Source organism: Dunckerocampus dactyliophorus, chromosome 4 (genome assembly GCF_027744805.1).
Source record: "Dunckerocampus dactyliophorus isolate RoL2022-P2 chromosome 4, RoL_Ddac_1.1, whole genome shotgun sequence".
Taxonomy (NCBI): Eukaryota; Metazoa; Chordata; class Actinopteri; order Syngnathiformes; family Syngnathidae; genus Dunckerocampus; species Dunckerocampus dactyliophorus.
Window position 1 is genome coordinate 24,660,648 of NC_072822.1, and position 24,933 is coordinate 24,685,580.

The 24,933-nt window shown below is 41.9% G+C and overlaps 1 protein-coding gene across 1 annotated transcript in view; it reads left to right on the top strand.

Annotated features, from left to right (window-relative positions):
- Positions 1–4,399: 4,399 nt before the first annotated feature.
- Positions 4,400–24,933, top strand: part of npffr1l2 (neuropeptide FF receptor 1 like 2) — a 47,622-nt gene continuing 27,088 nt past the window's right edge. Inside the window, exon 1 of the mRNA XM_054773714.1 lies at positions 4,400–4,495. The gene's annotated coding sequence lies outside the window, so the exon portion shown is untranslated. The remainder of the gene's footprint in view (positions 4,496–24,933) is intronic.

The following is a 24,933-nucleotide window of genomic DNA, read 5'->3' on the forward strand; positions in this document are numbered from 1 at the left end:
TTATTTTAGTGACCCGTGGCACATTCTAAAAGTACAATTAAATAAGAAAACAGAAAAACTTTCCAAACAAAGCAAATGTAATAAGAAAAAGTTGATAATAATGCGTTTCCGACGATTTATTTCTTAACATAGCCACGTTGGATTGGTTTTACACTGTTCAAAATCTAAAACATCAAAATGGACCCGCCTGCTTTGATTTTTTCAGTATCCGGCCCTTATTGGAAAACGTTTGAACACCATAGCTTTAAGCACACTGAGGCTGCTGTTTCCTTCTCAGTTGAGTCTGACACCTTTAAGCCAGGCCCGCTGGCCATTTGCGGCCTCCAGCTTGTTTTTGTTTATTTTGTGGCCTGCGGCACACAGTAAAAATGGTTGTAATGTAATAAGAAAAACTTGGTACTTATACTCTTTGTCAGCAATATATTTCGTAACAGATCTGCATTGAATTGGTTTTAGCCCAAAAAAAATTAAAAATACTGAAAATGGATACAGCATGCTTTTGTTTTTTCAGTATGTTGTCTTTCATGGAAGGACACCCTAGGACAGGGGTCACCAACGGCACCACGACCACATGAGGTGCCCGCAAGCCTGCTTTTCATTCAGGTTTTCAGTTAATAATGAAAGAACAGTAGAAAGAAATGCATTCTGAAATACAAAATGTGAGTTGTGGACACCAGCATTTTGTTCATGTTCTGGTAAAACAAGCATATTCGCTTTGTTTGGGTTTAAAATAAGCTCTGAAAATAAATGTTACAAAAATGAGTAGCTCTTGGCCATTTTCATTTAGTAAAAGTAGCTCTCACAAGGAAAAAGGTTGGTGACCCCTGAACTAGGACACGCTTGTTGTAAGCAGACTTAGGCCGCTTTTTCCTGCTCGGCTGAGCTTGACACCCTTAAGCCGGGGATGTCCAAAATGCGGCCCGGAGGCTATTGGCAGCCCGCAGCTCTTTTTTTTTTTTTTCTTAAAAAAATACAAATAGAAAAGCAAAAATGTCAGGAAAAAGCCAAAAGTTAATGAGACAAATGGTGGTAATAATACACTCTGTCGCTGTTATATTTCTTAACGCACGGTTCATACGCTGGATAGGTCTTAGCCCCAAAATTAAAAATATCAAATTTGATTTTTTAGTATGCGGCCCTCGATGGAAAAAGTTTGGACACCCTTGCTGCTCAGTTCAGTTTTTCCATTCAGCCAGCTAAGCGAGTGGATCATCTACTACAGTTCTCGTCAGTATGTATGAACTGCAGATGAATACGTAAAAGACATTGTTTTCTTTGAATATTTCCTGCTGTGTTTCATTTATGAACCCATTTGAGTCAGTGACCACTATGACGAGTCCACGTCGCACACGCGCTTGGTGCTTTTTATCATAATGTTTTTACATGTACTTTCTGAATTTCTTAAAAGCCTGGTGACCTTTAGAGAGGCGGTGCTAACATACAAAAGCTTCAATTCACTGTGTCAGTCATTCAGATAACCACAGCTGTTTTTCTGAGTTTTACCTTTCATTGAAGTGTTTTCACAAAAGTCACAATGTTTCCTGGTGCTGACTTTGAGATGTATCTTAGTAAAACGCTGTACATTCTGTTTTATGGCACGGGTGCAATCATTCTTTATTATGAACCATTCCATATTGTACTTGAACTCCTTTCAACTTGGATGAGAAGTAATATATTATGTGATGACTGTTTTCTGGTTTATATGTTTGGTACATCACACGTACCTCTCGAAACGACCCTTTTAGGATGTTGTAAATGTTCATGTGAAGATATTTGAACAAGAATAGCAATTATGTACTTCATCTCCCCTTTGTGTATTTTGTCTGTTGTGGAAACACACACGCCCGCACACATATAGCTAGACGTTTGCATCACACGTGCATGGCCTACTTTTAGAAGTCCAACATTATTTTTTAATAAAACTTTGAGGTTTATTTTGGAAAATTGAAACGGTGATCCTGGCTCATCCCAAAAAAAAAGAGAAAAAAAAGTCTACCTACATAACTGGCAGCTACATTCCTTTGTGAGTTTTGAGATTGTTCTTGTTTCTTTTTCATGTCAAGGATGCAGTATGTAAAAAAAAAAAAAAAAGGTTTCGTTCTCTCGCTCTTTGTAGCTGTATGGTGTATTATGTGAATACATAGTGTATGTGGTAAGAATACCACAATATTGTTTTATGTTGCGCTATAAATAAAACATTGAAGTGGCACATTCTGGGCTAAGCATCTTTATTGTCTGTCCAAAGCGTTAATCCAGGGGTGTCCAAAGTACAACACTCGCTCGAGAACTAGTTAGAGCACGTGCCGGCGGAAGAATACATGCGGTGTGCAACATAAGAAGGCAGTGTGTGCTTCGTGCTGGGCAGATGAATACCGTGTGTGCCTGCGCAGCCACAGTGAGGAAGGATAGCATCGTTAATTGGTCATTTTTACAGGGAGTGCTAAGGCGGGCCACCCTTAATGTCGTATGACATTCTCCACAAACCACAGGAAAACAAAGATACACGACGGCGAGGAGGATAGAGATACTGTATGCGTTTAGTGTGCTGGCTTCAGGGTCCGGGTAAAGGTTAACCATGCTGGTTGTCATTGCTGATTGGAAAATTGCCACTCAGCGAATCAGCTGCAAATCATAAGGTGTGGTACACGGGATGAGTGGATTACCTAGTATGACGATTTCTGATTCTGGAGCCGGGGAAGAACACATGTTTTCCAAAGAAAAGTTGAAAATAAACCCCCACCATATTGTGTCGCTCCACAAACAAACACAAATAAAATGCTATATCAACATTTATGCAAATTTAAAAAAAAACACAGTACGAGAAAACGGCATTGTAGAGAGAGCAAGAGTAGACAAATTGAAGTTACTGTGTTATACATAAATACACGTACTCTCTTACTTTGTGTTTGATTTACATAATGAAACTGCGTGCAACAGATTAACCAAAAAAATAAGTGAATGCTTTTTTTGAGCCTATGTCGGCTCTAAAGGTCCAAAAGGTTCCAAGTAGTGGTGGGCTTTATTACAAATTTAGTTTTCGATCGCCAGTACTTTTTTTTTTCCCAAGCTCATTGAATGAGTTTGTGATTTTGCTTTAAATTATTTAATTCATTTGTTGATCATGACTATAGTCATAATAAAACGCAGGGCAAAGATTGTAGGCAAACTAAATACAACAATATACGGCAATGTAACAATATGAGCCACATGATAAAAGTATTCCCTGAAAATTTTGAGCAAAATAAAGTCAATAGTGCACAAATAAGTGAACACAAGCAAAAAAATGTACTCTCGTTCAAATTCTTAGTTTTTTTGCCCAAAGGCCTTCCTGTGTCCATGTCCAAGTTACTTATTCCACACAATATAACAATATGCACACATAACAATATTAACAATGCAACAATATGAACATAAAGAAACACATACAGTATTTGTGAAAATAAACATTCAATGAAGGGAACTAAAAAAAAAAATCAATCTCATCCCGCTCACCCTTGGTATTGATACTATCCCTACGTGGCCTCGATCTGTCCACATAGGGGTTCTAGCTTCAATGGCGCCTGGTGCAACTGTGCGAGACCCCCTCTTTTGGGGCCAAGCTCGCCATAACATGTTTGAGACTCCTTGCTTGTATTATGAGCGCTAAGCATAAATTAATGTGACCCTTTTTGTCCCACTCATCCTTGCTAGAGGACACGTGTCAAACTCAAGCTCCTGGGGCCAGATTCTGCCCGCCGCATCGTTTTTTGTGGCCCGCAAAAGCCTGGCAATATTGCATGTCAGAAATGTGTTTTTTGACCGAAAATTTTTACTGCATGCAATTGGAGGTTGTTTTTTTTTATTATTATGTTTTGCTGTTAGTGACATGGCTAAGTGTAGCTATTAACATTAGCTGTCACTGAATGTAAAGCCACACAATGATCCCAATAGGCGCTTCTCTGAGATGCTTTTGTGTGTGAGGACCCGCTATGGCCACGAAAGCCAGTTATTTTATTATATTTATTTTATTATATTTATTATGTATACAGATATGTACAAAAAACATTATTGGTAACATATGCTAGCCAGTGGTGGTGTGCTTATTTTTTAATTCAAAAAAATTTAAATTAATTTTAAGCCAGTTGTATATACAGTCCCTTTAATGAGTTCATATTCTCATGCCAACGTCATAAAGTGGCACATGTAGAGCAAAAATGTTACCTATCGCCATACATTTCATACATTTTAATGACTTATGTTAGTGACGCACACACACACAGTTGAGATTGTCTGATGACAGCTCGGCGCTCTACTGGAGATGTAACACAAATCATTTTCCCACCGCGTCGATAACAACGTGCAGTAGCTTGGAGCAGCGAAAACGTCAGTCTAGACTCTCTGGTTGGACAACACTACTACAGCTGTTCTTTGTTTTTCTTTTTTTCTATCATACTATTAGTTACTTCATCTCCACCATCGGTCCTTCTGTCGGAAGCACCGAGCGTCTCACAGAAAGGTAGGTTGCCATTATGACCTCATGACTTTAAAAGTGTCGTCAAAATGTGTCCCGGCTTAATTAAATATTCATCTCGAGCGTCTGCAAAGCAAAGTGTATTGACTATTTAATCGGTTGCGAGAGCTTTACCACCTGCTAATTATATGAACGCTTGTTAGCAACACGAGCCATACAACACACTGTGCAGTACAGGGCAGTCTTTGAAAAGTTCATTTGTTTCAGAAGTTCTGTTCAGTCAAATATCTTATAATTTCTCAATAGTGTTGTTGATTATAGATTATAGATACAGCGAAATCAAATACCCTTTGCACAATATTCTAATTTATTGAGATACACCTGTACATATCTATATAATATCAGTTAAAATATCCTATTGATATGATTTGGATTGATTTTGATTTGAGTAGATATTACAGGGTGTGATACAGTGCCAAAAACATCAGTGACACCCCACCAATACACCCTCCAATGCAAGAACCTGAATGGAAATGATGCTGAGGTATTACCCATACAACATTTTTATTTGTTATGACTGATGTTTATGATGCTGTGGCCATAAATACAGGCGGCCCTTGATTTATGAGGTTTTGTGTTACGTTCCATGGTTGTGATGCATTCCCATAAATTATGAATATTGTACAAAAAGAAAAAGAGAACTTCTTCCGTGTGTGTGGCAGAAGAATACCTATTCATGGGTGGCTGCACTGAGGAAGGACAAGGTCATTTTTCTTCTTTGTAGTTAACATTTTTCCCTTCATTATGTGTCCCATACGTGGAGGCAGTGCATCAAAGACAAAGAAAGTGAATTGAAATTAGACATCATAAAACACTCAGAAAGGGAGACATTGAGACACATGATCGATTATTGGCCTTAAAGATACCATCATCAAGGATTATGATGGTATCTTTAACATGTTTTACACATACAAAGAAACATAGGGTATTTCTTCAAGTACAAAAAATATCCTTCAAGTACAAAACCAGAACAACCTTCAAGTACAAAAAAATCCTTCAAGCACAGAAAAACCTTTTAAGTGTCATGTGACCAATCTTACCACGGTTGTGACTTTTGGCACTAATTTTCCACTTTGCAGATCCACACACAAATGCCTTTAGATTCATACTTCAGTAAAGTTAGAAATATATTTGATTCAAACTCATTAATGGTGTAGACAAGTCTGAACAGCTACGTGTTTTGATCTGACAAATCTTAAGTAACTTTGATCAAATGTAGAATTACTACAGCTTCTGCTTGATATTAACACGGTGCCGCAGCTGTTCAACTCTGATGGAAAAACACAGCCACGCGTCACACGCTGACTCGTGACACCGGGTAGGTCCAGTTGTGTCTTGCGCACTGCCACGTCCATATTATACTGTATTATCATTCATAGCAGCAATGCCATAGTTCAGTCTAACTGGCTCCTGAGAGCCCTGTTCTCGCCAGACAGCTTTTCTCCAAGCGAGAAATCTCATCACGTTTTAATCTCATGACCCCCCAACAGTATATATTTTCAAAGGACAGTGCTAGAATTTAAACTCGGATATAACTTAGTGTAGTCAGTGTACAGCTGGTACAACAGTGTAGCTGTACTGTCTTCTGGAAATAAGTAAGCACACAGCCATTGTTGTCTAAATAGCGGGCAACACAAATGAGTACACCTCATAGTGAACATGTCCAAATTGTGCTTTAAGTGTCAATATTTGGAAACTTGTGCTAATTAAAATAGTACTTATTTTACCAAGTCAATTCCTATAAAGCAATTTTAGTCATTACTGTATAAGGGAATGTTTTCATAAGAGTGGCGGCATCCTTGTTGGTCAATTACACTTAAAATGTTAAAATGAAAATTGAATCAAACAAATCATCACTAATATTTAATTATATTAAGTTTCAACTTGATGAACCAGTTTTCTTGAAGGCTAGCAATATTAATTAACTTGCGGTTGTTGTGGCGGTGGTGGAGTGAAAGGTGCGTCACATCCACCAGCTCTGCAAGGATTAGGGGATTCCAGTAACAACCGATGCAGCTGTGGTCAATTGCATGCCCAAGAGGATTAAGGCAGTGCTAGATAACATTTGACACTTCAGGCATAATTTGTTTGCGGTTTGAGGTTTATTCGCTTGTGGTGCCAGCTATAAAGCCAATAGTGGATGTGTGTTGACTTATTTTCAAAGGACAGTAAGGCTGAATCCTAAATCTACCCATTACCCCTAGGTTTTGCGCGTTCACGAGAGTCAAGTGGTGTTCCAATTCTCCTTATACTGAGTGGTAAGGGGTAAGTGCTAAGTGGTATATGCCCCTTGAAAACGAAAACAAAGGGGAAGGCGAAGTCACAACACTCGCTGAGAAGACGGAAGTGCTGAGACCGAAAGAAACACATTCATGTAAGTAATTACGCATAATCATTGAGTTTCACAGTAACATCCCTCATGTTTTATTGTATAGTCAATCATTTGCTACTCCACGTAAATAGTCGCCATTTTTTGAATTGTTGGTTTTTGCGAGTTATAACTACCTGACTCACACCAATAACTTCACTGCAATCTACTGCATTTCATAAATGATTGGACAATGACTAGATAGAGATAGCGACCACATTAGCCTGTTAATTGTAAGTTGTATATTAAAATCGCTCGCTAGGGAGGGGAATCTACATTGCTAAACTGGCCGAGAGAGTGTCATGTTTGTGTCCGACTAAAGCGCCCCCTTTGTTGGCCAAAGTGTGTGGCTCCCCCGGTCTATACTCTGGTTGTCCCGAGCTCCATGGCAATGCGGAGGCTGCCCAGAGCATCCGCCTGCAATGCATCTCGCCCGGCCATGGCAGGTGGCTAGCACTGCTCCAGAGTTTACAGTGACATTGGCATTTTCTAATTTAATCATTCGTGTAACACAACACATCGTAGTGAAGTCTGTTTGCTGTGAATTATAGCCACCGTAGTCCACCAACAATTGTCATGGTGACATATGTTTGTTGTATTCAGCAAACAGTATGGATGGTCAGGAAGTAAGCTAAATAAAAGATGTAAACAACATGGCCATACTCCAAGTGGACAGCACACCACATGATCAAATAACGTTTGGAATTTAACGTTGTCCCATCAATTTTTTTGTTGTGATAACTTGCAGTGTCTCTTAGAGCGCTGTGGAGGAATTTTGGCCCACTCATCTTTGCAGAATCGTTCTAATTCAGCCGCATTGGAGGGTTTTCAATCATGAACCGCCTTTTTAAGGTCATGCTGCAGCATCTCAATAGGGTTCAGGTCAGGACTTTGACTAAGCCACTCCAAAGTCTTCCTTTTGTTTTTCGTCAGCCATTCAGAGGTGGACTTGCTGGTGTGTTTTGGATCATTGTCCTGCTGCAGTACCCATGTTGGTTTGAGCTTTAGGTCACGAACAGAATGGCCAGATATTCTCCTTCAGGATTGGTTCCATTTATCACAGCCAGTCTTCCAGGTCCTGAAGCAGCAAAACAGCCCCAGACCATCACACTGCCACCACCATATTTTACTGTTGGTATGATGTTCTTTTTCTGAAATACGGAGTTACTTTTACTCCAGATGTAATGGGACACACACCTTCCAAAAAGTTCAACTTTTGCCTCGTCAGACCACAGAGTATTTTCCCAAAGGTTGTGGGGATCATAAGATGTTTTCTGGCAAAATTGAGACGAGCCTTAATGTTCTTTTTGTTCAGCAGTGGTTTTCTGCACTCCATGCAGGCTGTTTTTGCCCAGTGTCTTTCTTATAGCAGTTCTTTGGATGATGTTGTGGGGTCTTAAATGACCTCTTGGATGAGATAATTTTGGTTGACCAGCCACTCCAGGGAAGGTTAACCACTGTTCCATGTTTTTGCCATTTGTGGATAATGGCTCTCACTGTGGTTCACTGGAGTCGCAAAGCTTTAGAAAAGGCTGCATAACCTTTTTCAGACTGATAGAGCTCAATTAATCTCACTTAAATTATATTTTAACAGGGGTGGCAACACTTTTTCACACAGGGCCATGTAGGTTTGGATTTTTTTTCTCCCTTAATAATCATTTTTTTTCCATTTTGCCCTTCCTCTAGACTTTCCATTGATATGCTTGGACACAGCACTCTGTGAACAACCAGCCTCCTCAGCTATGAACTTTTGTGCCTTACCCATCCTATGGAGGGTATCAATGATGGTCTTCTGGCCAGTTGTCATGTCTGCCGTCTTCCCGATATTGAACCCAACTGAGACAATTCAACCAAACTGAAGCAATTTAATGACACCTGGGGAAGCCTGTGCAGGTGATTTGAGTTTAGTAGATGATTAGTGTGTGACACTCAGTTTAAAACATTCATGCCCTGCAAAATTTGGGCTGATTTCTTCACAGTATTCTAATTTTTTGAATTCCTGTTTTCGTGGGTTTAATGAGCTGGAAGCCCAAATTATGTAAAAATAAACAAATAAATACTTGAAATCGTTTAAATTCTGGGCCCTGAATCTATAATCTATGAAAGTTTAACTTTTTGAATGGAATTATGGAAATTAAACAACTTTTCCATGACATTCTAATTTTTTGGAAAGGGTCTGTACTTTCCATAGAACAGGTGGATGTCAACTTGACTAACAGCCAACTATTGGATTATTATGTGTCAGACTTTCAGCATGTATGTCAAGACATGTCTGTTCAGCTTGAGAGCTGGACTTACTCAGATTTCAGTCTGCAGAGAGCATTCTCTGTGTAGCTTTCTCCTCATAAAGAGAAATTCATTATATTAACCCTGTATTGGAAAACAATAATGACATTATTAAAGCTTAATGCTTATTTTTTAACCCTGATACTCCCATTTACAAATTTATAATAAAGTCAGTTAATAACGTGAATAAATTACACTTCCTATATAGGTTTTCTCCGATTGGTACAACTCATTTTGATACACTCAACTGAGCTCAGTCATATCACGTTGCTACTTTAAAGTAGCAAAATCTAATTCCACAGTTCCCCGATGAGTGTGACATTATCTTTTTCCTAGGGGAGGTCTATCTTTAGACTATGTTTGCATGATGCCTTTAGGTAACATTTTGAATCCCGGTAGGCACAGCATCCATGCATGACCATCATCATACTTTTACAATTTTTTTACAACCCTGTCACTTGCAGTAAAATGAAATGAATGATTTGAGACACTAATTGTAGTTAAAATTTTAACATACAAATCCTTGCCAAACAACACTATTAAGATAAGATATTTTACTTAACTTTATAAAAATGTAATTTATTAAATGCCAAAACAACACTTAAGCAATAAAAATGTTAGGAATTGGTGTGGTAGGAACCCCAGATGAGAGGCAAAACATGTACTTGCAATCAAAAATATTTAGTAACTCACAAGCAAGTAGGTCAGGGCTCCAAACTGCAATTAATTTGAGACTTTGCGAGTAAATTTTTCATCTACTCACGCATGTGCGATCAGTTAATTTGCCTTTTTGAATATTTTTTGCTCCTCACAAACTTCTGCTCCACACCTCAGCCCCGTTTCCATAGAGGGTTGCCCTTTGTCGATGATTCTGTTCATTACTTTTATGGACAGAATTTATAGCCAGGGCATTGACGGGTTCCGGTTTGGTGGCCACAGAATTGGGTCTGTGCTTTTTGCAGATGATGTGGTCCTGTTGGCTTCATCAAGCCGGGACCTTCAACTCTCACTGGATTGGTTCGCAGCAGAGTGTGAAGCGGCTGGGATGAGAATCAGCACCTCCAATTCTGAGTCCATGGTTCTCACCCGCAAAAGAGTGGAGTGCCATCACTGGGTCGGGGATGAGAGCCTTCCCCAAGTGGAGGAGTTTAAGTACCTTGTGGTCTTGTTCACGAGTAAAGGAAAGATGGAACGGGAGATGGACAGGCAGATTGGTGCGGCGTCTGCAGCGATGCGGACCCTGCATCGGTCAGTTGTGGTGAAGAGGGAGCTGATTTTCTTCAAGCAGTGTTAAAATGTCATCTCGTCTTGTTCTCAAGACTCAATATCGTGTTTCATGATTTTCTTCAAGTAATGTAACACAGTAACAGTCTGGAGATCAGGAAGACCTGGGTTCGATTCTCCCTTGGGCATTTCTGTGTGGAGTTTGCATGTCCTCCCCATGCGTGCGTGGGTTTTCTCCGGGTACTCCGTTTTCCTCCCACATCCAAAAACATGCATGTTAGGTTAATTGGCGACTCTAAATTGTCCATAGGTATGAATGTGAGTGTGAATGGTTGTTTGTCTATGTGTGCCCTGCGACTGGCTGGCGACCAGTCCAGGGTGTACCCCGCCTGTCGCCCGAAGTCAGCTGGGATAGGCCTCAGCATGCCCTCGCAACCCTAAAGAGGAGAAGCGGTATAGAAAATGGATGGATGGATGGATGTTAAAATGTCATCTAGTCTTGTTCTCAAGACCCAATATCGTGTTTCGTCATGTGAGCCGAGTGTATAGTGACACCCCTAATGAATAACAGTACAAATGTGAGTCCACACCTCACGTTTCTGCAAATATTTTATTATATTTCTTCATTGGACAACACTAAAGAAATGACAATTTGCTATAATCAGTCAGTGTAAATCTTGGATAAGTGTGTACGGTACATTTTGTTCCCTCAAAATGTCTAAACCGGTTAAACTGTACTAATTGGGGCCAGTTAGCCATGTTTCCTCCATGGTATCATGAGACTTGTTAGTGTTACAAGGTCTCATGTGTGAATGGGGAGCAGGTGTTGGTGGCAGTATTAGGAAAAGGAGTGGGCATACATAAAAGAACAGGGGATGGATTAGGGGTTTACGCAGCAGAGATGGTTGCAGTGTTGGTGGCATTAAATGGTTGGATTTAACATCACAAAAGAAGACAGTTACATGCTCAGACTCGACTTGATAGTATCACATCATTTCACTGCAGAAATGACATTCTAGTAAGTCAGAGCACAGGGTTGTTTAACAGTATGAATGACAGAATGAAGAATGCAGGTAGTATTAGAATAGGTTTATTGAATATGCGTAGGTGTACTTATTTGGTGTACTGTATCAAATTGGTCTGCATGGTTGTCATTACAAAAGGAAGCCTGTTCTAAAGTCTAACAGTCTAAAGTCTAAAGTCTGTTCTAAACACGAAAGCCTGCACACAGTTTGCTGAAGACAATCAGACAAAGAACATGGAGTCAGTGGCATCTCTGGCCTGAGTCACGCCCCGGGCGTACCGACGCTCTTTCCAATTGTTTTATGAATTTTTTTTCCAATTGTGCCATGCCATAGTCATTAAAACCATTGCAGACACATCAAAGAATCTTCAATCTGTTATTTGTTAAGCCTTGTTTACACACGCGTTTTGGGATTATGCAATTTGGAGCGCTAATGAGTAAATTGGTCATACACAGGTGTGAAGTATGTGTAAACTGTGCGGGCTACATGCCAGTCTGCAAAGAAAATTTTGAAATGTTCAAAATTTGTGGCGCGCATAATTTCCGTGAACTAGTCGTGAAGACACCACAACATATGTGCAAACAATGCAGGTGATGCGTATCAAAGCGTGCCTCTGCGTGTCTCATGCACGTGAATGGGTTCACTTTTCCACCACCTCTTGGAGCAAGTCGGGGGGAATTCTAAAGGTTAGCCTCTTGGATCCTCCTTGTGAATTTCTGTTAAGAAGAGATCATAATGCCCAAAGCGATGTCACTGCCCGTGCCTTTATTTTCTAGTTTATTGCTTCCTTCCTGCTCTTCGTGCATTCTCTTTCTGCAGCTGCGAGATAATTCAAGATTCAAGAGCTTTATTGTTTTATTGATAATATAGACTTACCTTTTTTTTTTGCATGAGTTTCTGCTCTGAAGTTCAACATCTTGTTGCGTGGCGTCATGCGGGACACCAGTGGGACCAAATACTACCACGACTGCTTCACTGATGTGGGGAGTGGTGGTGACAATGCATAAACATGCGGGAACAAGCACGTCACACGTACTATTGTGCACTAGAAATAAACAGTACTTGACAAAAATAAATAAGTAAATAAGTTGTGCAAGTTTCGTGCCAACGCGCACCATTTTTGGTCACAAATTACGTGCCAAGTGCATAGTTTATGCATAAACAGAATCCAAATAGTGCACATACTAGTCTTCACGCTTTTCAGGCATGCCGTGAATAAATAATAAATAAATAAATGACACACATAGCGGGTGTCAAATGGGTGAGTACTTTTGGTTTAGGTACTCTTAAGATGAGTTTTTTTATCTACCAAGCCAAACCTGGAAGATCTGGAGGAGTACATTGATGGGTGCTTCGATCTCGTAGTCATGGGCAAGTCACCCAAGACGCCGAACCCCAAGAGGAGCCGGCCGGAGGACTCATCTGGAGAGATATCGCCATTAGGCACTGACATCAGAGACATCCTCGATTCCATCGATAAGAGGCTGATTTGCTTGGACGGCCGCCTCGCTATTGTCAAGGTGCTCCATAAAGAATTCCAGGCTATCCGTGAATCATGCGGGACAGTCTTGTCTTCGCGGGAATTCCGGAGAAATATGAGGAAGACCCGGAAGAATCTGTGAGGGCCTTCATGGCGCGGCAGCTCAAACTCCCAGCGGACATCAACCAAAACATCATTTTTCACCGTGTCCACCGCCTGGGAACCAAAAAGCCGGAGAACTGAAGTCCGAGACCCATCGTGGCAAATTTCGAACATTTCAAGCAGAAGGAACAGGTGAAGAGCCGAGGACGAGAGCTGAAGAGGACGGACTTCAGCGTTAACAACCGATTTCCTAGAGAAATCCTCGACAGACGCCGACGCCTGTTCCCTGTTTGGAAGAAGTTCACTGATGAGGGGTGCCGAGCTGTCATCACGGTGTATAAACTCTTCGTCAATGGACAGCTATACCGTGACCAGGAAGCCACACATGGTTGTACTAATCATCCTAATATGGTAATTGATCATCTATATTAATCAGGTAACATTTTTTTCTCATATCATATGACTGCGGTTTGTATATTATAGCACGCACACCTGTAGCCATTGTCATTGCTCCTGCTTTACCCCCCCATTTTTCTCAGTTTTACATGTCACATTTCCCACTGTATGCACAGTCCCTATTTCCTTTTTTTCTTTTCCCTTTTCTCCCTCTGTCTCACTTTTTCTCCCCGTCTTTTTCCCCCCTTCTCCTTATCTCACATAACCTCTTGTTTGCCAGCTGTCTGTCTTCTTCATCAGCATCTCTCTACAGTGAGATCACACACCCTCAAAGTCAAAAAACAACCAATTCAAACACTGCACACAAGTACACAAACACGCACACGCACGATTTCATACACAAATGGCTCATAGATTTGCTATTGATATGAACATCACCCCCACTTACAAGCACGCTTATCTCACACATGCACAAACCCATATCACATTCTCACTTTAATTAGTTTAGTTAATTCAGGATTACCATGTTACAGTTTGCCTATGCACAATTTAAGCTTAATTTAATATGTATTTATTCACATGACTTTTACTTACAGGTACACATACTTCACATTTGGACTTGTCTACACACACATCACCCAAAGCTAGTCTAGGATGACCTCACTACAATTTGTCACTTGGAATGTCAAGGGAGTTGGGTCTTTAGAAAAAAGACAAACAATTTGTCACCATTTGAAGAACATCCAAGCAGACATTGTCTTATTACAAGAGACTCACATGGGTAAATCAGCTGCCCATACATTTCACTCACCACAGTTTCCACACACATATTTAGCAAGTTACAACTCCAAACAGAGAAGGGTAGCTATTTTAATTAACAGGAGGGTGAATTTTACACTCCACAACACTATTACAGACACAGAAGGTAAATATATAATAATTAACATATCTGTTGATAATGTAAATTTCTGCATACATATATGGTCCTAATGTTGACGACCCCTCCTTCTTTCATACCTTCTTTTCTTCTCTCTGTGCACATTTGGATTCAAGCTTGAGCTCGGGAGGGACGTCAACTTAGTATTTAATCCAGAAATGGACAGGTGTAGACCAGCTGGGAGACATTGTGAGTCTCAGTCAACAGCGATACTGAAGAAATACATAAATAATTTTGGTCTTTGTGATGCTTGGCGCTCTTATCACCCTACTCACAGGGAATATACTTATTTCTCACCAGTGCACCACACTCTCGTATTGACTACTTTTTAACAATTAGCTCAATCATATCAGACATATCAAACATTTACATACACCCTATCACCATTAGTGACCACGCCCCAGTCTCTCTTTTTTTCACTAACCAAACTATAAGCACACCTACTAAATGCTGGAGATTTAATACATTATTACTAAAAGACCCAGATTTCCTAAAATATTTTGAGAGAGAGTGGACAATGTTTTTAGACTTTAATGACCAACCCGGAATCTCGGCTAGTATTCTCTGGGAGACAGAAAAAGTAGTAATGCGCGGGAAAACTATTTCATAATCATCATATGAGAAAAAGAAAGAAAGATTATTGGAATATGAGTTGGAGAAAAAAATCAAACTCCTCGAAACCACTCATGCTGACTCACATGAAGAGCACACCCTGACTAACCTAAGAAAACTGAAATTAGACTTTTTTGAGCATGGCAATAAACCCGGAAAATACTTAGTTAACCAACTAAAACTCAATAAAGAAAAAAGCTCTTATCTCCTCAAACTGTATGCGAACTGTAGAGGGTCCACAGCGGCCGGGATGCTCTTTTTGATGCGGGTCATGACTATTCTTTCAAAGTACTTCATTACAATAGGAGTGAGTGCTATAGGGCGATAGTCATTCAAGCAGGTCACGTTGCTCTTCTTGGGTACGGGCACTATGGTGGTGGACTTAAAGCAGGTCGGTACAGATGCTTGTGCAAGCGACAGGTTAAATATGTCAGCAAGCACATCAGCTAGCTCTGATGAGCAAACCCGAAGTGCACGTCCTGGCGTCCTGGGATGTTGTCTGGCCCTGCTGCTTTTCGTGGGTTTGTTTTGTTTAGAACCCTGCGCACATCAGCTGAGAGGTGAGTCCTGTGTGCTCCCCAAGTCCAGCCACCCTCTCTGCTCATCAGGAGTTTGGGTGTCAAAGCGGGCGTAGAAGTCATTCAGCTCGTCTGGAAGTGTGGTTTGGCTGGACGTGGCTACGCTACTCCGCTGTCGATACTCTGTGATGTGCTGGATCCCCGCCCACATGCGCCGAGGGTCTGAGGTGGAATAGTAGCCCTCCAGCTTCTGTCTGTACTGTCTTTTGGCCTCTCTTATGGATCTCCTCAGGTCATATCTGGCCTTTTTGTAGTCCTCAGTGGTGCCCATGACAAATGCAGACGAACGAGCGCGTAGCTTAGCCCTTACATCACAGTTCATCCAGGGTTTTTTATTGGGGTATTTTCTGTAATACTTGGTGGTGGTAACAGTCTCTATACATGTGTTAATGTAGCCAGAAGCATATTCATCCAAATCAACAGTACAATCTTCCCTCCCCGCTGCAGTTCTAAACACATCCCAGTTTGTGCAGCCAAAGCAGTCCTGAAGTACTTGATCAGTTTCTTCATTTCTTCAGTTTCATTCATTCCACACAGCTGTACTTACAGGGGGAGCTTGCTTTAGGAGTTGTCTGTATGTTGGGTAAAGGAATATGGAGATGTGGTCGGCCTTTCCTTTCCAAAGCACCTTTCATGTTGCTGTAGACTTGGTCCAGGATGTTATTTTCCCTTGTGGGAAAGCTTACATGCTGGTAATATTTGGGGAGAACAGCCCTGAGGTTACAGTGGTTGAAATCGGCAGATATAATGAATACAGCATCCGGGTGTTTGGTCTCGTGTTTATCAATGACGTCATGCAGGAGGCCCAGTGCGTTAGCGGTGTTAGCTCGTGGTGGGATGTAAACAGCAGTTAAATACACAGCGCTAAACTCACGATGCAAATAAAAAGGTCTGCATTTTACTATGAGCAGCTCAAAGTCCTGCGAGCAGTACTTTTCCATCATCTGTATGTCTGTGCACCACTGTTTGTTTACGTAAACCCAGACGCCGCCACCTCTGTGTTTACCAGACGCTGAAGTCCGATCACTCCGATAAGCGGCAAATGTTTCCAACTGGATCGCCAAGTCCGGTATATCCTCCATCAGCCAGGTTTCTGGGAAGGTGAGCACACAGCACTCCCTGATCTCACGTTGAGCTGTAATCCTTGCTCTTAGCTCGTCCATCTTGTTTTCAACAGAGTGGACGTTGGACGTTTTACAATATATTCCACTCTTTTGGGGGTCCTAAACCCCCAAAACAAACAAAATGTCTCTTTGACCAGCCTTGACCTCTTATATCGAAATGTCCCGGCACCATTTTGACTTGTCCATTTTATCGAATCAGTTCACGGATTAAGTTTGTGGGGATCTTGATGCATTCTTGTCCTGAAGAATGGGCATGGGGGAGAGGGGAGAGTGTTATGGGCAGTAATTTGGTGTGGGGCAAGGGCTGAGTGGGTCAAGAGCAATGTTGCTGCTCACATTGTCACCGCCCAGAGGGTTATTTTGCCTTTGTAAGAGCGGTGTTGGCCATCTTCAGTCCCTTTTTTTGATCAGCCGCCGATGATCAGTACGATGTCATCTGGAGGGACCCCTTGTGATATGGGGCTTCCTTCACAGAGATGAGTTGGTGACTTGGCATGTCACATGTAGGAGGAGGGCGCCCCTTCACTCATCGCCAGCCTCCTGGATGGACGTCATTTTGTGCTCGAACTGGCTCCTTTCCTCGAATGTAGCCCTCGTGAGTAGGTCGTTTCCGCCGGAGTGGTCTTGCTCCTCAGATGAGGCCTTTCGGGTGGCGCCATCTCCGCTGGAACGATCTTTTCCTATTTAATAGTGTACCTAATACTAGCCTGATTGTCTTTAAAAATGATTTATTGTAAATTGACCAGAGTACATCAAACTGCAACTTTAATATCTGAGAGATACTGTACATGATATTAATTGTGGTCCTATCTGTGATTCTTTTACTCAGGGTTCCGATGCAGTGAATACAGACTACGCTGCATATATTCTGTACATTCTATTCTGCCAGGCCATCAGGATAGAAGCATCCAGTTGCTCTGCTAATCCCTCAACAGCATTCCTGGTATATTTAACAAACCCTTGCTGAATACAGCAATGTAATTGATCCAAGCTATATTTCTATTGACCATGACCCACCAAAGCAAATATTGTTCATATCTGGCCCCACCTGAATACAAGCGTTAAATTCATCTGGCACGTCCCATGACGCCCCCATAGCGTCAATGTAGACTCTGGGATCAAAGCTCCCCTGAGGACGACTTCTCCTCCCTCAGGACAGGCCGAAGACCTGGGTCCCATCTATGCCACCTGCAGCGTTGCCCCTTCCAGAACATAGAAAGGTTCAATCAAATTGACTTTTTGAATTGGCTGATAAATGTGGGTGTCAGGTGCTCTTCCCACAATACCACTATATTGCTTTGCCAAGTCCTCGGTTGTCAACCAGGTGGGGTCCACTGAACTGGAAGGGGCGTGCGTCCCTGCTGACCATATGAAGCCATTGGTCGGCCATCTTGCTTCACCCAAAAAAGCACACACGCATACACATACATGTATCTTCATTCACTACATTTATTATGTTTCGGTATAAAAATTAACATGAATTAACAAAAATTCAATTGAAACAGAGTAAATTTGCTAGACCCAAAACTCAAAATTTCCCTCCAGTTTTAAGTTTTTTCCTACCTCTATTGTGTGAAATTACAATGCATAACAATTCAATTTCAGTGTTCACAAGGTATTTGTTATGATAAGGATCTATGTAGTATCAAAGTTAAATGCAACATATACCTTTAGAAGATGATCAGGAAAGTCAAATATTGTTGGAACTGCATTTTGTCGCAATCTAACAGTCTGGCCGGTCCTGTCGAAGTTCTCCTCGGTGAAATGACTACAACAGAGTTGCGATCTGGCTGTAGGAATCCACCTGTCTCTCCGCATATTTATTACCCATTGCTTTAGAAGTTGAGCATTGCAGTGTGGAAATCTAAAGGAGAATAAGGGGTAATTTACAACTACTTAGATGAAAAGATGCTTACAGATTTAAAGTATCAATTTTTTTTTACTATTTTATTATTTATAAGCATTTACCTACCTGTGAAATGTCCCTGAGAAGTCCCTTCTCGCGATTTTCACGAGTATCATGATTTGTGCAATTAATAGCAGCACAAGACGGCATCTCGAACTCTTCTTAGTTCTGAGGCTTTCTTGTTTTGGGTGAAACAACATGGCAACTTCTATACTTCCGGTGGCTTCAAGCCTCCAATGCGCAGCAAGCGATTGGGGCCATTCCAGTTATAGAGTTCAGTGGGTGGGGTCACACTGCCCTGTACAACTTGCTTCGGTGGCCACTTTATGAATTACATCAAGCCAAATAACTAGTAACCAGTTGGATCATACCTGTTACATCAGGAATAAGAACCTGGAACAGGAATAAAGGTCAGAGTCTTATATATATATATATATATATATATATATATATATATATATACAGTATATGGCATAAGTAATACGTACAATACGATGGCCTGCTGGTATAATAGGTAAATAAAGCAACAGTGTCGATCACATGTTGACTGATAACACATGCTGTACAGCTTAACCATTTATTTTTGTCTGAATTGTAAGATATGATCTACATTCATTCTATACACATATTGACTTGGGTCTTAGGTGACTGAGTTTTGCTAACACATTTGAACACTGATTACTTTTGTCAATGTGATCTAATCTTTGGGTAATTGTTAGTGATGGATTCAACTGTAACTGTATTTAGGATGTTAGCCCTATGTAGTTAGAGTTCGGGTAGAATAACTCTTCGGAGATCAATAGGAAAGGAAATACAATAAGTGTAGTTATTACAATACTTGCACAACTGATTATACTATTCTCTATTTGACTCCTCCAATCGGGATTTCTAACTGACCTAGTCAAAGTATTCATTTTAGTCCGTTTGCCTAACACCAAGAGCGCTTACTGGGATCAGGTGGTTTCTTCACTGACATTGAGATTAGTGCACTCTTGTAGTACACCCCCCTCTGAAGTCAGACTTCCCCACAGCAGCCTTTCTTGAGTGTACGGACATGCCTGACTACTCTACTACGCTATCTTTTGCTAAGTTTTTAGTGTCTTATCCGGGGTGCAATGTGTAATGTATGTGTGTAGAATATGATGTGGCAAATACAACCTCTCATGGTTTAGTCCACATGGGCTTTGTCCACTTGTGCCTGAAAACTTTTACTTTTTTTTTTGTCTTAAAACCGATACATTAGTAATACATGTCTGACACTAACATGAAGCTTTCATAAATAAAACCCAATTTGAAATTATAGCTTGCAGAAAGACTCCTGCCTACACTATATCTGTATGTGACAAACTGCAAGAAAAATAGAACTCTTCCTCTAACACAGTGGTTCTTAACCTTGTTGTACCTACCGAACCCCATCAATTTCATATGCCCATTCACCGAACCCTTCTTTCGTGAAAAATAAAATAGCATTTTTTTTTCAAATTCCAGACATAGGTATATGTTTGTTTACTGGTGCACAAAATGACGGAGACAGGACTCTGACTCCCATCACGGCCTGTGATACATGTGAATCCATGCTGTACAAATTCATCCGACCACTTTCTGCGTTTCATTTGTACTCCGAACTGGGAAGTTGGAGTGAGAGTTCCAGATGCCAAGTCAGAAAAACTTTACAGTACACTATAGCAATATTTTTTATAAATTATTTATGGATTATTTACCGTTTACACACGAGGCAGCCATCATTGATTGTTAACTCAGAGGTGGTGTGGATGCTCTGACTTCCAAGTTAAACATTCCGATTTCGGGGGGCGTTTCAGTCGGGCGTTCCTGCTTGGAACTCTGAAATTCCGACTCTCAAGTACAAATGGAACGCACCATGAGAGCGCTAAATTCTTCGCAGCACTGATTGGCCAAGGCAAGCAATGTAATGTGATTATCTGCAGCCAGTGATGGCTAAGCGGCGGCGTGTCATCACGAATTGACACGATGGGTCCGGTGTGTCTTAACCTCCGTGGCGGAGGCTCCGCTGAACACCTGGGACCGACTCACCGAACCCCTAGGGTTCGATCGAACCCAGGTTGAGAACCACTGCTCTAACAGAGCTACTCTTCTGCACTCAGTGGGAGGGGTGTAGCCACTCCCCTTGTATTCCCTCCCTCAACACTTCCTTTAGTTATTCAGTCCACATCCGGTCAGTGGCCCAACTCCACAGCTTGACAAGATTCACTTCGTTTAAAATAATACAAAACAAAGTCTCATAAGACTTATCACATACAGTAGCACATTGCACACGATTGTCTTCTCAATTCAACTATTGCAATTCTGTCCTTTCAACTAGTTCATAAACCCCACTACGCACTTTGAATTTCTCTGGGACCACACCCAAGATATGGCTTCTTTCGTCTCACTCCAGCGCAACCCACAACAAATTAACATGAACACAAATAACCCAATTACGCTACACTCAATAACAGCCAAATGCAGTAACTCCAGTGACAAACAAAAAAATGACATACAAGTTGCCCGATCTACAGTGATGTTTAAAGTTGACCTTTTTTGTCAAGGCTGGGAGTAGCCACTAGCAAAAGGGGGCGGATCCCAACGCAGAGAGATCAGTCCAAAAGATGATAACAAAGGTGTTTAATAACAAAAGGTGTCCCAGGAGGGGAAAAAGTACAACACAAGTCAAAAGGTACTAGGAAGAAGGCACAAACAGAAAACGCTGTCAGCAGAAGGCTGACAGGGAAATAACTAGAACTAAACTAAAGACACTGCAGGCAAACCTGAGCAGGAACAATGTCAGTGTAGCTGAGAGTAGCACTGTAGCAGGAAACAACACGGGTGAGCCAGAAAGCTAGGGAGCCGGACGAAGCGGTGCATGTAGCAAAGAGTACAATCTGGCGACCAGTTCCTGCTGCCGCTGAGTCTATAAAGGCACCCGGTGGAATTAGCTGCAGGTGTGTGCTGGAGACTCCACACACGCCGTCTGATGATGCACTGCCGACAGAAGCACACATGCGGCAGCAGAGCGACACCACCATCGTAACATTTTTATTGTTTTCCAGAAGGGACCATTCGAATAAAAGGATTATTTTATGAACAGTTCTGACAATACACTTTTAACCGCACTTCTCACTTGCTAAGGTCATTACTCGTATATTATATAGCTATTTTCTTCTGAGGGTCACAAAACACACTTTATCCTCAGCTGACCTTCATTCATACACACACACTCACTCAAGACAGTGAATGGAAAAAACAGCTGGAAGATTTACAGATGAGGTGAGACAGTCAGCCAGACACACACATATGCACCCACACACACACTTGAAGTACTGTGTATACCAATTGGACTACAGAATTTTAGTTACATACAACAAATTATAACAATTTTAGTGCACTTCAAAACAATCACACAATTTGAGCAATCAAATTGTTTCACGCCTTAATCTCTTTCAGTTGTTATAGTTTAGGTATGCATTAATATACTCATAAATTACCTTGCCCGGCTGGTTAGGACTGCAAGACTGTTTTAGAGTTGCATCACAAAGTAGACAATAAGAACTACTTTATTGTAATTCCGCATGTGTAATTTGAGTATGCTTCTCTACTTGTTAGACGTGAATTGCTTCACGCATATTATATAGGCGCAGCCTTTGCTCTGTAGTTGGTCACCTCCTTTGCGCGTTCGGAGTGTCGTAACCACACAGATTCGGCGCACAACGACTCAAAATAACGAATTCTCGTTATATCTGGGACTTCCCTTTGCAGTCGGCTTTATCGCTAGACTTTAAGTTTTCCTCCCTAGATCAACTCCCGGACACGAGCTGCTGCAGCATAAATGGTCGAACACACACACACCCACAAAGCCGGCACAAGCCTGTGCTCTTTTATTTGGAGAAATTTTAACATTCATGCTCATTAATTACCTCCAATACTGCACCACACTGTCAAACCAAATGGTAAGAAATCTTACCTGTTTTTACGGCCGTTGATTTGCAATATGGTGCAGGTCACCATAGAACCGCAGCGTGGAGGGAAGATTGTACTGTTGATTTGGATGAATATGGTTCTGCTGTTACTGGCTACATTAGCACATGCATAGAGACTGTTACCACCACCAAGTATTAATAAAATACCCTAATCAAAAACCGTGGATGAACTGTGATGTAAGGGCTAAGCTACGTGCTCATTCGTCTGCATTTGTCATGGGCACCACTGAGGACTACAAAAAGTCCAGATATGACCTGAGGAGATCCATACCAGAGGCCAAAAGACAGTACAGACAGAAGCTGGAGGGCTACTATTCCACCTCAGACCCTTGGCACAAGTGGGCGGGGCTTCAGCACATCACAGAGTATCGACGGCGGAGTAGCGTAGCCACGTCCAGCCAAACCACTCTTCCAGATGAGCTGAATGAGTTCTACGCCCACTTTGACACCCAAACTCCTGATGAGCAGAGAGGGTGGCTGGACTTGGGGAGCACACAGGACTCACTTCTCATGGTGACATCAGCTTATGTGTGCAGGATTCTGAACAAAACAAACCCACGAAAAGCAGCAGGCCCAGACAACATCTCAGGCCGTGCACTTTGGGTTTGCTCATCAGAGCTAGCTGATGTGCTTGCTGACATATTTAACCTGTCGCTTTAAGTCCACCACCATAGTGCCCGTACCCAAGAAGAGCAACGTGACCTGCTTAAATGACTATCGCCCTATAGCACTCACTCCTATTGTTATGAAGTGCTTTGAAACAATAGTCATGACCCATATCAAAAAGAGCATCCCGGCCACTGTGGACCCTCTACAGTTTGCATATCGCCACAACCGATCCACGGATGATGCAGTCAACACTGCCATCCACACAGCCCTTTCTCACCTACAGGGCCAGGACACATACAGTATGTCAGAATGCTATTTATAGACTATATGTCACAAGTGGGAGGAGCCACTTGTAAAAGGGGCGGAACCCAACGCAGGGAGGCAGACCAAAAATAGATACAAAAAGGTATTTAATAACATAAAGTGTCCCATGCGGGGTAAAGTACAACACAAGGAAAAGTCACAAACCAAAAGTAGAAACACAAGACGCTGTAAGCAGAAGGCTGACAGGAAATAACTAGAATACAACTGAGAAACACTACAGGCAAACCTGAGCTGGAACAACAACTAGTGTAACAGGAAATAGTACTGAGCAGAGGGTACAAGGGTGAGCCAGAAAGCGGGGAACAGGTAAGGAGCCGGACGAAGCGGTACAGGTATCAAGGAGTACAATGTGGCACTGGTCCCTAGTTGCTGCTGAGTATAAGAAGGTTGCCTGATGAGATTGCCTGCAGGTGTGTACTGGGGACTCCACCCACACCGGCTGAAGCTGCACAGAGAGCAAATACACAGCAGGCGGCAGCAGAGCGACAAACACCATCATAACACTATAGCTCTGCTTTTAACACAGTCAGCCCCTACAAACTCACAAATAAGCTCCTCATACTTGGCCTGTCACCCTCCCTCTGTAACTGGGTGTTTAACTTTATTACAGGCAGGCCCAGTCAGTCAGAGTCCACAATCGTACATCCAACTCAAGAATTGTGAGCACTGGGACCCCACAGTGGTGTGTGCTGAGTCCGCTCCTCTACACGCTCTTCACCTACGATTGCGTGGCCTCCCAGAAGAACACCAGCATCATTAAATTTGCGGATGACACTACAGTCATTGGCTTGATCACTGGTGATGTTGAAACGTCATACAGAAGACAGCACAGAAGACAGGTGGTGGACCTTATAGCTTGGTGTCATGATAACAATCTCCATCTCAATACAGATAAGACTAAAGAGATGATCATCGACCCAAGAACAAGGGAAAAGGAGCCGCATAGACCCCTGTTTATTGATGAGACTGAGGTGGAGAGGGTGAAAACCTTTAAGTTCCTTGGCACACACATCAGCGAGGACCTCACCTGCTCTCACAACACCCAACAAATTATGAAGAAGTCCCAAAGGAGACTGTACTTCCTGAGAAGACTGAGGAAATTTGGCATGTCCACCACAATCCTGAGTTGCTTCTACAGATGCACTATCGAAAGTGTCCTTACCGCCTCCATCACTGTTTGGTACGGTAACTGTACAACACGTGATAGGAAGGCACTCCAGCGGGTGATCAAGACCTCACAGAACATTGTTGGGGCAGCCCTCCCCTCACTGCAAGACATTTATACATCTAGAGTCCTACGCAGAACACACAACCTCATCAAGGACAGCACACATCCACAACACTCATTATTCACACTCCTACCGTCAGGCAGACGCTACAAGAGTTTGAAGTCCAGGACCACAAGACTGGCAAACAGCTTTTACCCACAGGCCATCAGGCTTCTCAACGAAGCACTC